Source organism: Sminthopsis crassicaudata, chromosome 1, assembly GCF_048593235.1.
Source record: "Sminthopsis crassicaudata isolate SCR6 chromosome 1, ASM4859323v1, whole genome shotgun sequence".
Lineage (NCBI taxonomy): Eukaryota > Metazoa > Chordata > Mammalia > Dasyuromorphia > Dasyuridae > Sminthopsis > Sminthopsis crassicaudata.
Genome location: NC_133617.1, coordinates 57,161,059 through 57,175,311, shown reverse-complemented (window position 1 = coordinate 57,175,311; position 14,253 = coordinate 57,161,059). Strand labels below are relative to the sequence as shown.

Below are 14,253 nucleotides of genomic sequence, written 5' to 3'. Positions count from 1 at the left end.
GGGATTCAGTCATACACTGGAGACCGACTCCAATCAGTCAATTAATTATTCATTGCCTATTATATGTGAAGTGCAGAGGATACAAGTACAGTGAATGAGATAATCTACAGGAGCCTATAAACATAGATTATTGCATAAATATAAAATTAACAAATACCTATTTATATTTTACACATACAGAGTCATTAAATTTCTTGACAATGAAGGTAGTTGAGAAGATCAAGAAATATTCCATGTACAAGGTTGTTCCTGAGCTACATCTTAGAGAGACTGAGGCAGAAGTAAGGAGGGAGGGAATTCTTGGCAAGAGAAAGAGAAGGGCATTTAGCTGGACTGCAGAATGCAGAAGGGGTATTTATGTCAAGTGAGATTGGAAAGACAGACTGGGGGCAGGTTGTGAGGGTTTTATTTTTTAATAGCATTTTATTTTTTTCCCAATTATATATAAAGACAAGTTATAGCATTCATCTTTTCCCACTTAATAGTATTTTTCCCAATTACATGGAAATATAGTTTTCAATATTCACTTTAATACTATTTTAAATTCCTAATTTTTCTCCCTCCTTCTCCAAGATATCAAGTAATCTGATATAGGTTATAATATTTCCATATCAGTCATGTTGTGAAAGAAAAATCAGAACAAAAGGGGAAAACCACAAGAAAGAAAAAACAACCAAAAAGTGAAAATAGGATGTTTTGATCTTCATTCAGTCTCTATAGTTCTCCCTTTGGATGTAGATGGCATTTTCCATTCCAAATCTATTAGAATTGTCTTGTCTGTCAAAGTTGGTCATCATACAACGTTATATTGTTCCTCTGATTGGTTCTATTTATTTCACTCAGCATCAGTTCAGGTAAATCTTTCCAGATCTTTTCCGAAATCTGCCTGCTCATCATTTCTTATAGAACTACAGTATTACATCACATTCATATACACAACTCGCACAGCCATTCCCCAATTCCCTCAATTTCCAATTCCTCATCACCACAAAGAAAAGTTGTATAACTTCCATTTTTACAAAATTTTGCACTCCAATTTTTTCTTTCTCATCTCTTCCTAAAACAGCAAACAGTTTGTTATAGGTCATATATGTGTAATCATGTAAAACATTTTCATATTAATTGTAAAAGGAGAAACAGACCAAAAAGAAAAAAAGCCATAAAAGATAATAAAGTGAAAATAGGATGCTTTGAACTCCATTCTATAGTTCTTTTTTTAGATGTAAATAGCATTTTCCATCATGATTTCTTTGGAATTGTGTTGCATCACTGTATTGCTGTTGGAATTGTGTTGCATCACAGTATTGCTGAGAAGAGTTCTTCATAGTTGATCGTTACACAATGTTGCTGTTACTGTGAACAATGTATTCCTGGTTCTGCTCACTTTAGTTAGCATCAGTTCATATAAATCTCTACAAGTTTTTCTGAACCCATTCCGCTCATCTTTTACAGAACAGTAGTATTCCATTACATTCACAATACTCCAACTTGTTCAGCCATTTCTCAGTTGATGAGCATCCCTTCAATTTCCAAAATTTTATTTTTATTTAAATGCTGGACAGAGAAGCATTTTTGTAACAAGAACAATATGGAATCTGTGAAGTTGAATAGGGGAGTCACATGGTTAAATGACTTGGGCAGGAATGTGTAGGGCAGACTGAAGTGGGAAGAGATTTGAAGCCAGGGATCAATGAAAGCTGTTGCAATGATCCAGGCAAGGAGGTGATGCTTAAATTCAGGTAGAAGCTGTGTGAGTAGAGAGAAGGGTTTGGATGGAAGAGGTGTAAAGGCAGAAATAGCAAGATGCTCCAGTTGTTCCATGGAGCTGTGATCCTCCCACACCCTCCTGTAATACTTGCCTTCCCATCAGTCCAATGGAGGGACTCCAGCCACTACAGGGAAGTTCTACTCAGAGTTCCCTAGGCATCCTGAGAAGAACAATGCAGTACACAGGCCATGCTTCCTCCATTCCTCCATCTCACCATATAATCAGCCCCCTTCCTTGCTCACACACTTCACTGGTGACATCTTTTACTAGGCTTCCCCCTCACCCACCACGAGATTCTCCAACAGTCTGGAGGACCTTTTGGGGTCCTTTTTCTTGGGGGTCCATGGTGGTTCATGATACATAGATTCAACACCACTAGAAGAAGACATGGTGATGATCAACCTCCCTCTCCAAATAACACAAGTGCTTTGAGAGACAAGCAGGAGAAAAAAAGCCCTTCCAATTTCTGCAATCAGGAAATGCTTCCTGGAGGAGGTGACATTTGAAGTGGACATTGGAAGATAATGTAGAGGGGATCAATTTGCACAGAGGAAATGCCCTGTCTCTGTGATTCTTGATCCCTTCTCCACCCATCGAGGGAATGAATCTAAACCATGGAGTCACTATACTGATCCACATCTAGAACACTGGATTTTGAGTCCTGGATTCAAATACTGCCTCAAACATTTCCTAGTTTTATGATTTTGTTTAAAAAAAATCATTTTACTTTTCTTTGTATTAGTTTCTTCATCTGAGAGTGGAATGTGGGATTCAATAGCTTTTAAGGTTCTTTCCATCTCTTCATGGGCTAGGTTAAAGCACCTCGCCTTGAGTCAGGAAGATGTGAATGCCTAGCTGTGTGACCTAGGGCAAGTCAATTAAGTCTGTTTGCCTCAGTTTCTTCAACTGTCAAATGAGTTAGATAAGGAAATGACAAACTACTCCAGTATTTCCACAAGAAAATCCCAAATGGGGTCATGAAGCATCAAACACAACAGAAAAAATGATTGAACCAGGTTCTTTCCAGCTTAAAAATCTGTTTCTGTGATCTTATCAGGGATGGGAGCCAAGCTAGTAGCTGAACCCTACTGGGAACTTCCTGCCCCTCATAGCTGGGCAGGACCAGGGCAGGTCTTTTATAAAAACAACAGCTTCATTTCTCCCAAATTTGGCTTTATGTTCCAAAGGGTTCTCCTCACAAAAGCTCTCTATGGTATTATCATACCCATTTTATAGGTAAAGAAACTGAGGTTCAGAGACATAAAATGACCAGCCCACAATTACAGAACCAAGTTCTACGGTATAGAGCAAAGAGCCATGAATGATGGAATCACAGGATCTGAGTTCCAATCTCATATCTGCCAGTTAAACACCTTCAGTCACCAACTTAGGGCAAATCTACTTAGCCCCACCAGCCTCTAGGTTGGACTGAGTCCAGGATCTTCCAGCTTTGGAACCATGGTCAGCTTTTGAGGCCCTGGCTTTCCCCTAGAATGATGAGCTATTATTGAACTTTGTCGGGCACATCAGGGAACCTGGGAGAGAGTTCCAGACCTGCTATTTATGTGACTTGGCCAGGTTACTTATTTTCTCAAGACCTCAGTTTCTTTACCTATAAAACAGTGAGGAAACTACCAAAGGATTTCTATTTCCAAATGGGCACAGAACTTTGCTTTATAAATCTGTTCCTTTTTATTGTTCGACTGTATCCAACTCTTTGTGACCCCATTTGGGTTTTTCTTGCCCAAGATAATGGAGTAATTTGTCATTTCCTTCTGCTCATTTTACAGATAAAGAAACTGTGATAAATAGGATTGAGTGACTTATCCAGGGTCACACAGTCAGGAAATGTCTGAAGTCAGATTGAAAGTCAGGTCAGATGTTCTAGTCACTGCACCACCCAGTGCTTCCTATCTAATTGTTATTACTATCTCTGTGATGTTGGAGTCTCCTTCCTTCCTTTCTTCGAGGCAATTGGTTAAGTGACTTGCCTAGGGTCACACAGTTAGGAAATGTTAAGTGTTTAAGACCAGATTTGAACTCAGATCCTTTAGGACTAGTGCTCCATCTACTGTGCCATCTAGCTGCCCCCTTGCTGGAACCTTTCCTCCTCAATTTTTTCATCTGTAATAATGATGGGGCTAGATTAGATCTTGAAAGTCTCCTTCCCTCTGGCAGAACCTCAAAAAGGAAGATTCCAGACTTCCTTCTCCATCCTCCTGGCTCCAGACTCCCTCCTCCTTGAAGGACTCCACGTTCCCTACCCACCACTCCCTAGGGACACAACCCTCATCCAAAGCTTTTACCTATTCCCCAGATGCCTGCTGGTTGGCCTTCAGCCACGGCAAGCTGCCATCCTCTGTGAGGATGCCCCTCCCATACAAAGATGACTTTGTGATGTTTTCCAGCCTAATGGACTTGAACTCTGGACCAGAATGGTCAGCTAGAAGCAGAACACTCTATCTCATTAAAGGGGATTTCTGCTCCTATTCAGGTCACTTTGGCTGCCTGCCCTCTTAGCTCTGAAACTGCCTGTGATTCTGCAAAGACCATTTCTGCTTTAAGTACATTTAGAGGCAGCTAAATGGTTCAGCTGATGATGTTCAGGGCTGGCCTAGGAAAACCTGATTTCATATTCAGACTCAGACATTAACCAGCTATGTGGTCCTGAGTCAGTCAATTCTGTCTGCCTCAGTTTCCTCAGCTATAAAATGGGGACAACAATAATACTCTCCAAGGTTGTTGTGAAGATAGTATTTGTAGGGCACTATGTAAGACCTTAAAGAGCTACATAAATGCATCATTTGATAGCCTCCATTAGGAGGATATTTTAGGATCCTACAACTGAAATTGGTCATTGACAGACACCAGGGAAGGCTGCCTGGAGGAGGAAGCATCTGAGATGGACCTTGAAAGGAAGAATTCCCATTTGCTGGGTATGTTGCAGACAGGAGGTATAGTGTAAGCAAACTGTCAGTGAGGAAAGGTGGCAGGAAAAGAATAAGATGTAGGAGAAGTGGTTCGGTTTAGGAGAAATATAAAAGTCTTGATAGTGTGAGATAAAATTCTAAAGAATAGGTGAAGCTAGGCTATTGGAGGGACTCAGTGGCAGACTTGAGTTTGCACTGTGCCTTATAGGGCAAAATGAGCTGAGCGCAGGGAGGGGTAGGGCCGACCTGAACCTTTACATTGTTCCAGATCCTTCTAAAGAATGGATGGGAGGTATTTAATAGAGATCAGATTGCTTGCTCTCTTGGGGAGAGAGAAGGTAAGGAAGAGAGGAAGGAAAAATCTGAAACAAAATCTTTTCTTAAATAATATTTTATTTTTTCAAATACAATAACTATACAAAGATATTTTTCAACATTCACTTTTGCAAAATCTTATGTTCCAAATTTTTTTTCCTCTCCTCCCTCTTTGTCCTCTCTAAGACAGCAAGCATGGAACACAAAATCTTACCAAAAAATGAATGCTGAAAACTATCTTCACATATATTTGGAAAAATAAAATACTATTGAGGAAAAAAAAGTAAAGATAAAAGAAAAGAAAAGAATGGATGGGAGAGGCAGAAAGACTATTAAGTCAAGTCAAGTCAAGATCAGTTGGGAGAAAATTATTCAGGTCAGGGGTGATATAGGCCTAAGAAGGGTGTGACTATGGGAGTGGAGAGATGGGGAACCAAATGGAGAAAGATTTCAAGGGAGAATCAACTGGACTTGTCAACTGGCTGGAAATGAAGGGATGACTCAGGGTTTAAGCCTGGAGGACTGGAAGGATGGTGATATCATCAACAGAGGCAGGAAATCAGGGGGAGGGGCAAAAAAAATTGGATCTGTTCTTGTTGAGATGGAGGAGACAGGATGTCTTCTCTGTTGGGGTGCAGGCTTGAAGAACAGAAGAGAAGGCTGGGAGTCACTTGTCTGAAAAGAAGTCAAAGTTCACAAGTTCCAGAGCTGGATGGGACCTTAGGGATCATCTGGTCTAATCTACCTGTGCCATTGTGGATTTTTTTTTGGAGGGGGGGTTTTGAGGGGACGGGTAGATACCATGATACATAGACTCCTACACCTGGAGTCAGGAAAACTCCGCTTCGTGAGTTCAAATCCATCCACAGGCACTTACTAGCTGTGTGACCCTGGGCAAGTCATTTCACCCTGTTTGCTTCAATTTCCAGGAAATGGCAGCTTTGAGTGTCAAATTATTAATGTTCTTGCTGTGGCTGTAGTTCTGGAGAGTGGGATGTGTACTTTGGACCAGAGACAACAACAGAATTGAAAAGCTATTTTCTATCACTAAGATCAAATACACAATGGCCTAATCAGGGAAGGAAACAACTTCAGGGGATTGAAATGATTTTTCCAGATTTTACAGACAGACCTGATATTTGAACCCAGATATTTTGACCCAAAAGCCAATGTTTGTGTGGTCATGGTTGTTTCTGTTGTTTTCCTAGCCACATCGTAATAGCCTCCCCAAAATGAAAGGGAATGTTGCATGAACACTTCCGGGGGTAGGGTATAGAAGGAAATGAAATAGAGCAGAGCCTGGGTACCCATATTTATGGAGTAATGACAGGTAGAAAGAAGATCAAAACCAAGAAGTGGAGTAAACTCAGAGAAGAGAGTATCCAGAAAGAGGGGTGAAAGAGGAGATGGGAAACAGAAGTGAAGATGAGAAGTGAAGGAGGGGGTGAAGATGGGAAAAGGTCACTGGGAAGGAAACTGACACCTTTCAAGAGACTGATTGATGGGAGGGATATGAAGAGCAAGGAAGTGTTATCCGGTAAGGAGAGACCATTCTTTCTAGGGGTTTAGTTATCAAGAAAATAGAGAGAAAATAATAGCTCTGGAGGAGTGGGCTGGAAGAAAAATGTTTTTAGGATGGGAAAGCGAGCAAATATGTATGGCCAGTGAGAAACAAGGAGAGTGGAAGTCAGAGCTGGGAGGGATTCTAGGAAAAAGGATGCAAGACAACAAGGGATCTTCAGAACACAAAACACAGTTATTCAAACTAGAACAGACCTTATGATGTAGAATGTCAGAGCTGGAAAGGCATTTGTATAGGTAGAGAACTGGACTTTTAGACAAGAAGTTTTGATTTCAAATCCTGTCTTAAGTAGCAGTTGTGAGAATTAAGTGAGATCACTGTATGTAAAGCACTTAGTACAGTATCAGGCACAAAGGAATGTTCACATCAATGTTACCTATCGTCATCAGTAGCATGACTCAGCCTCAGTTTCCTCATCTGTAAAAATGGAAACCATAATAACACTTGCTTTCCAGGATTGTTGTTGGGACCAAATGAGATAATATTTATGAAGCGAATTGCAAACGCTCAAACTATGTATAAGTAGAGAATAGTTACAGAAGACCAGAGCAGAGGAACTTGAGCACGCCGGGTGTCGGAGCTCGAGGAAAGTTTAGCACCTAGAATGCCGGGGCAGAATTGTTGCCTGGGAGGTGAATTGCAGGAGGGAGCCGGGGTTTTTTACCCAGAGAACTGCCCTCCCCTGAGGGACTAGTAGGTTTCTGAATGAAGCCCTCCCTGCTTTTGGAAAAGAGGAAGGAGAGAGGGACGGGACGGAAAGGACGACCCCGGCTTTCGAGGCTGTCGCAGCTACCACTGCCTCACTCGGGGCCATTTGGGCGGCCCAGGAGGAAGCATGCCCTGGGGTAGTGAAGGTGGCAATTTCCCATGGGGCAAAGCTCTAACGGTCTCTCCTTGGTTAAAGCCCGTATCCGATCTGAGACTGTCCAGGGCCATTCCTCTCATTTTACAGACTAGGAAACTAGGACGCCAAAGCTTGGGCAGGGGTGGGGACGGGATGCCATTTTTCAGTCCTCATGCACCGGGCTTGCCCCAGCTTCACCCCCCCCCCCGGGTTAAAAGCGGGGTCCGAGGTATCTCGAGGCTGGACCAAATGGCCTTCCCAGTGCCCTGCAGTCAGTTTCCGAGTCAGTTCTCGGGAGTTTGCAAAGCAGTAGAAAACGCATGAGCCTCGTGCAGGGAAGCCGGGAGGGGAGGATGCCACAAGGCTCGGTAAAACACTCGGGAAATTGCGCAGCTCCAGCCGAGCATCCGCCCAGCCTCGGAGGCGCCCGTGACGAAGCAGGAGGCGGCTGGCGTCGGAGCGCGCGGTGCCTTTAAGGCGCACCTGCGCTGCCCACGAATAACCTCCTGGCGGCTCCCTCTGCACCCCTCAACCACTCCCATCCCCCAGCTTCGCGGCGCCGGGAACGATGCCGCTGATTGGTGGGAGCGGCAGCCAATGACGGCGTGAGGGGGCAGTACTAAGGAGATGTTGGGGGACCCGGGCTGGCAAGCCGAGTACTACGCGCTCGGGTCCTTCGCCTCGCTGCTGGCCTGGAGAAGGCGGGGTCCGGCCGGGGGCGTTCCCTTAAAGGGATCCCGCCATTCTACCTGACTCAGAGGGAGCAGGTAATCAGGGGATGCGAGAGGAAGACCTCCCACCCACTCGGGGAAGGGGCTGGAGGGCAGAGCCAGAAGCATTCCCGGGCTTAAAGGGCCCCGCCCTACAGCTGCGGGACTGAAAACCGGGGTTTCGGGGCTGAGAACCCCAGCGAATTTAGGGGGTTGGACGGTTGGGTGGTGGGGAGAAGAGACCAGGGACAGGAGTGACCTTAAGCTTTGGAGCCAAGGACATAGAACACGCTGCCTGAGCCTGGAGAGGGCGAAACCTTGTAACTTCAATGTCAGCGTCCTTGAGGTGTACCAGAGAACCCAGAAAGTCAGAGCGGGGGCCCCTTAGAGCATGGAATGTCAGAATTGGGGGGGCTTAGACCCCAGAAAGTCAGAGAGGAGGAGGGACTTAGAGCAGAGAACGTCAGAGCTGTGAGGATCCTTAGAATCCAGAAAGTCAAACTTGGGAGGGTCCTCAGAACACAGAACATCAGAGCTTGGGGGGTGTCTTAGACCCCAGAAAGTCAGAGCTGGGAGGGCCCTTAGACCCCAGAAAGTCAGAGCTGGGAGGGCCCTTAGACCCCAGAAAGTCAGAGCTGGGAGGGCCCTTAGAACCCACAAAGTCAGATCTGGGAGGGCCCTTAGAACCCACAAAGTCAGATCTGGGAGAGCCCTTAGAACCCGGGAGGTCAGGGCTGGGAGAGCCCTTAGAACCCAGGGTGTCAGATCTGGGAGGGCCCTTAGAACCCACAAAGTCAGATCTGGGAGGGCCCTTAGAACCCACAAAGTCAGATCTGGGAGGGCCCTTAGAACCCGGGAGGTCAGAGCTGGGAGGGCCCTTAGACCCCAGAAAGTCAGAGCTGAGGGGCCCTTAGAACCCACAAAGTCAGAGCTGGGAGGGCCCTTAGAACCCACAAAGTCAGATCTGGGAGGGCCCTTAGAACCTAGAAAGTGAGAGGTGGGGGCCTTAGAATAAAGACGTTTGAGGGTGGGGCTTTTACCTTTCATAAAGAGTTGGAAGGGCTCTTAGAACCCAGGATGTCAGTAGAAGGTTCAGAACTGGGAGGGACCTTAAAAACTTTGGAAACTATAGCTCAATGACTCATTTTGGGTTGGTTATATAGATTTGACAGTCATCTGCAGAGAGGTGATAATTAAGTCCATGGGAATGAATAAGATCACCAAATGATCATCTTAGAGAAGAGAGGACCCAGTGCAGAGCCATGAATAACACTCCTGGTCTGTGAGGGTGATAACACAGGAAAGAAGACTGAGAAGAAGCAGACTGGTTGGATAACCAGGAGAGAGCAAGAAATTCCAGACAAGAGAATATTGAAGAGAAGGTGACCCTCAGTGTCCCCTTAAAGGGGTCCCGCCATTCTACCTGACTCAGAGGGAGCAGGTAATCAGGGGATGCAGAGGAAGACCTCCCACCCACTCGGGGAAGGGGCTGGAGGGCAGAGCCAGAAGCATTCCCGGGCTTAAAGGGCCCCACCCTACAGCTGCGGGACTGAAAACTGGGGTTTCGGGGCTGAGAACCCCAGCGAATTTAGGGGGTTGGACGGTTGGTGGTGGGGAGAAGAGACCAGGGACAGGAGTAACCTTAAGCTTTGGAGCCAAGGACATAGAACACGCTGCCTGAACCTGGAGAGGGCAAAACCTTGTAACTTCAATGTCAGCGTCCTTGAGGTGTACCAGAGAACCCAGAAAGTCAGAGCTGGGGGCCCCTTAGAGCATGGAATGTCAGAATTGGGGGGCTTAGACCCCAGAAAGTCAAAGTTGGGAGGGTCCTCAGAACACAGAACATCAGAGCTTGGGGGGTGTCTTAGACCCCAGAAAGTCAGAGCTGGGAGGACCCTTAGAACCCACAAAGTCAGAAAGGCCAGAAATTAGAAGTGGCCCTTAGATTTGACAATTAAGAAAATAGTGGTAACTTTGAAAAGAAATTCAGATTAGCGATGAGATAGAAAAGCAAACAGACTACAAGGGTTGAGGAGAGATTGAGAAGAAAATAAGTAAGTCGGGAGGACTAGAGTTAAAACCTGACCTCATACTAGCTGTGTGACCAGGGGTAAAAAGAGGGAGGAGGGGGAAAGAAAAGAGGGGAGAGAAAGAGAGAAACGAGAGGAAGAAGAGGGGGGAAGGGAGAGAGGAAGAGGAGGGGGGAAGAGACAGAAAAAGAGGGAGGGAAAAAGAGAGAAAGAAGGAGAGAGTGGGAAGAAAGGAGAGAAAGCATACCTTTGTTATGCTCATGGAGTATGGGAAGGGGAAAAGATAGGAATAGTCCCCAAAGTTTTCATTTTAAGCTATAAAAACCACACTCAAACTTTTTTGTTGTCATTGTTTTGCTGAGGCAGTTGGGGTTAAGTGACTTGCCCAGGGTCACAGAGTTAAGAAGTATTAAGGCTAGATTTGAGCTCAAGTCCTCCTGACTTCATGGCTGGTGCTACACTCAAATTTTTGAGATACTAAGATTTTTCCTATACCTATATATTGGTCTTACAGGGCAAGATGAGGTGGCAGCCATAGGATAGGGACAGACACGGGGCTGAGGAACTTCAGAGGACCGAACAATCCCTTTGGTTTGGGGGAGCATTGGTGAAAGCTTGAGTAGATGGACGGATGGGTAGATAGAAATATGGATACATAGATATATTGATAGCTACATAGAATTGTAAAGCACTTTAGAAGCTGTTGGTTATAGGATTCTGGATTTAGACTTGGGAAGACCTTTAGAGGGTATCAAACCTAAGTCCTTTATTTTCTTGTTGAAGAACTGTCATTCATTGGTTTTTCAGGTGTCCAGTGATCCTATCTAGAGTTGGGTTATTTTTGTTTGTTTTTGTTTTTTGATTTTCTTTTTTCTTTTTTTTTTTTTTTTTCTTTTTTGAGGCTGGGGTTAAATGACTTGCCCAGAGTCACACAGCTAGTAATTTTCAATAGTATTTTATTTTCCAAAAACATATAAGGATGGTTTTCAACATTTGTCCTATCTAGGGAAATATTGGAGTGGTTTGTCATTTTCTCCTCCAGTTCGTTTTATAAAAGAGGAAACTGAGGCAACAGAGTTAAGTTATTTGTTCAGAGTCACATAGATACTAAGTGAGTGGCTGAGGCTGAATTTGAACTCTGGAAGATGAGTTTTCCTGACTCAAACCCAGGGCTACATCTACTCTGCCTCCTAGTGGCCCCTGTGAGGAACAGAGACCCAGCAAGTTTAAATGACAAACTGAACTGAAAGTAGATGTCTCAGGCAGGATTTGAACCTCGGATCTCCTCACTCCATCTGCTGTATCCTGCTGCTTCTCTAGCAGATTAGAGGATCAAAAAAAACAAAAACAAAAAAACAAAAAACCACAACCTCTTCCTTAAAAAATGGAATGGATTGTATCCATTAAGCATCATCAGACATGCTCCCTTGCCAGGTGTGTTGCTGAATCAGTTTCTGGTATTGAGTGCTGGTCCATCTGGCTGCTGAGTTCCCTTCCAACTCTGCTGAGATACTGTCAGTCAAACAGCATTTATTAGTCCTACTGTGTGCCAGGCACGGTGCATGCTGTGAATCTGTAGAATAGACTATCACTCTCTTCTCATTCTATTTTCGGGGCCCCGAGGCATAAGCAGGTTCCCTACTTTTTTGCAGGTCTATATCATTCTTCCCCACCCTCACCCCTGTTCCTCTCTACCCCACCCTAAGCACAGCTACAACTGTAGAATATGCCCACTATTTAGCCCCCTTTAAATATCTCCCCTGGCAACAATGGATGACACTATCTGTCTCCCATAGGAACAACCTCTTCCCCAGAAATTTATTTGAGTCTCCCCCATTGTACCTTCAGGCTGGCTTGGACTAGACCCAGTGTAAGGAACCTGACTTGGGCAAGTTCTGAGCCTGTACAGGAAGGGAAATCAGAAGGATTCTAGATTGCAAAACCCATAATGTAAATACTGGAAAGGATCTGAGAAAATTCAGGACTTAGGTCAATTAGGGGCTGATAGAGGTCCTGTCAGTTCTAGATCTATGATCTTGTGACATCAGATAACAGCAGTAAAAGGAGCACATCGAGCATAGAATGTCAGTACCATCTAAAATCTGAAGTGATTCAGAGGTTGAAGAGATCATTTTTGGCTGGAGTTCAGGTAGAATCAAAAAAGTCTTAGAGAAAATGATGTTTGATCAATTTATTAATCAATAAGCATTTAGTCACCCACAATTTTGTTCCGGGCCCTAGGTGCAGGAAGACAAAAGTGAAAGAGGATACTACTTATTATGGGAGATGGGTGGTAGGATAAGGAATTGATGAGTAAATGAAAAACATTTAGTAAACACTAAGTGCTGCATTCTGGGGATATAAATGCAAAGCAAAGGGTTCATGGCTCAAAGAGCTTATATTCTAATGGGGGAGATAACAGATATAAGGGAATGGAGGCATTTTGGTGAGTAATATTGCAGAAGAGCAAATTGACACAAGGTATCCAGGAACAATGGCAGAGTTGATTTTGTTATGATTCTTCATTCTAAGAGGGAGATGCAGGGAGTGGGGAGAAAAGGATACAAGGATTATTCAAGTTGTTACAGAAATTGAAGGAGAGTGAAATGAAACAAAGTTTTCCTGAAATAATGCTTTTAGAAAGTCAGTCATCAATCAGGACAGATTTTGGAGGCCAGGAAGAGAGAGGGTTAGTAGTAAATAAAATTGATAAAGCTACAACAGTGAAAGTAATGCCTTGGAGATATCTTTTCAACTATTGGACTTTCCAGGATTGACTTTAGATAATGAATGTTTGAAATTATTTTTAAGCTTAGGAATTAGAGAAAAAATTTGGGCAATATGGAAGAACTACTATGCTAAGTTCTATGGAGAGATTTTTTTTGTGTGTGGATCTAGTGTAACAGAAGTTTTTAATTTTTGAGTTTCTTTTTGTTAATTTATTATTTAGAATTCAGGACTTCTGCAACTTTTGGTTAATTGAAAACCTGTCCTGTGTTAGTATTAACCTTACTTGATTAAAACTTGATTCTTGGAATAATAATGTTAAGAGAAGGGTAGAACTAGTTTTCTTAGTTGAGAGGTTGTTAAGATGGCTGAAATTTATCCTGTAGGATGTTTATTTGCAACCTTAAATTTTTCTGAGGTAAAAAAAAAAGCCAGAAGAAAATAATCAGCTTTCATCAACATGTAAACCCCTTCTTCCTCTTTTAGCCTATTTATGAACCCTTTAAATGTAATTTGATTCTGTAATAAACTTACTTAGTTTACCTATAGTCTGTTTGATTAACTTTGTATTCTTAAAGGATGCATGAGATTATGACTTTCCTAAACTAAGGTTGTTCAACTGTTGTAATATTGAAGGAAGCATAGGATTATGAATCTGTCATTAACTTTATGGCCTAAGAAAAATGTACAAGATAGCAGAATGTAAAAGAATTGTTTTTCTGTCACTCTGGCATAATTTTATCTTTGAGGCCTTGTTAGAATACTAATTGAGGTTCAGATTTTTATTGTAAACTTATGCTTAAGTATAATAAAATGTAGATTTTTCTAAACTCTATAATTTATGTGCTAGGCTTATTTTGGCAGAAGTTTACTCCCATATAACCATAAATAAAGAGGAGATATTTTGCCCATAACAACAGTTAATGATGAGAGAAAGAGTGGAAAATACTAAAAACATAGTAGCTATAGTTCTCAGCCAATATAGGATATCAGAAAAGCCCACATTTATGTTACTAAATAAACAAGATAAAGGGCTTTAACAGAAACAAATATAAGTGGAAGGCTTATCTCTAGAACTTGTCAGTGAGCTTACTGACTTCTCTGTTATCTAAAACCTATGGGGGTAAAAAATTGACAATTTCATTTTTTAAAAAATGGCTTTGGAAACCAGTGAGAAAGAGAATGGTACTACAGGCCCCTAAATCTTTATAGCAGAACTTTTTGTAATAGCAAAGAATTGGAAATGAAATAGTTGGTCATTGTTTGGGGAGTGGATAAATGAGTTGTAGGAGATGAATGTGAGGGAATATTACTGCCCTGTAAGAAGTTATGATTATAGAGAAGCAT

At 43.0% G+C, this 14,253-nt stretch overlaps 1 protein-coding gene across 1 annotated transcript in view; it reads left to right on the top strand.

The window, feature by feature from the left end:
* The first annotated feature begins 8,078 nt into the window (after positions 1–8,078).
* The window catches only part of ABCA7 (ATP binding cassette subfamily A member 7), a 56,523-nt gene continuing 50,348 nt past the window's right edge, over positions 8,079–14,253 (top strand). The window contains 1 exon segment of the mRNA XM_074305218.1: positions 8,079–8,206. The gene's annotated coding sequence lies outside the window, so the exon portion shown is untranslated.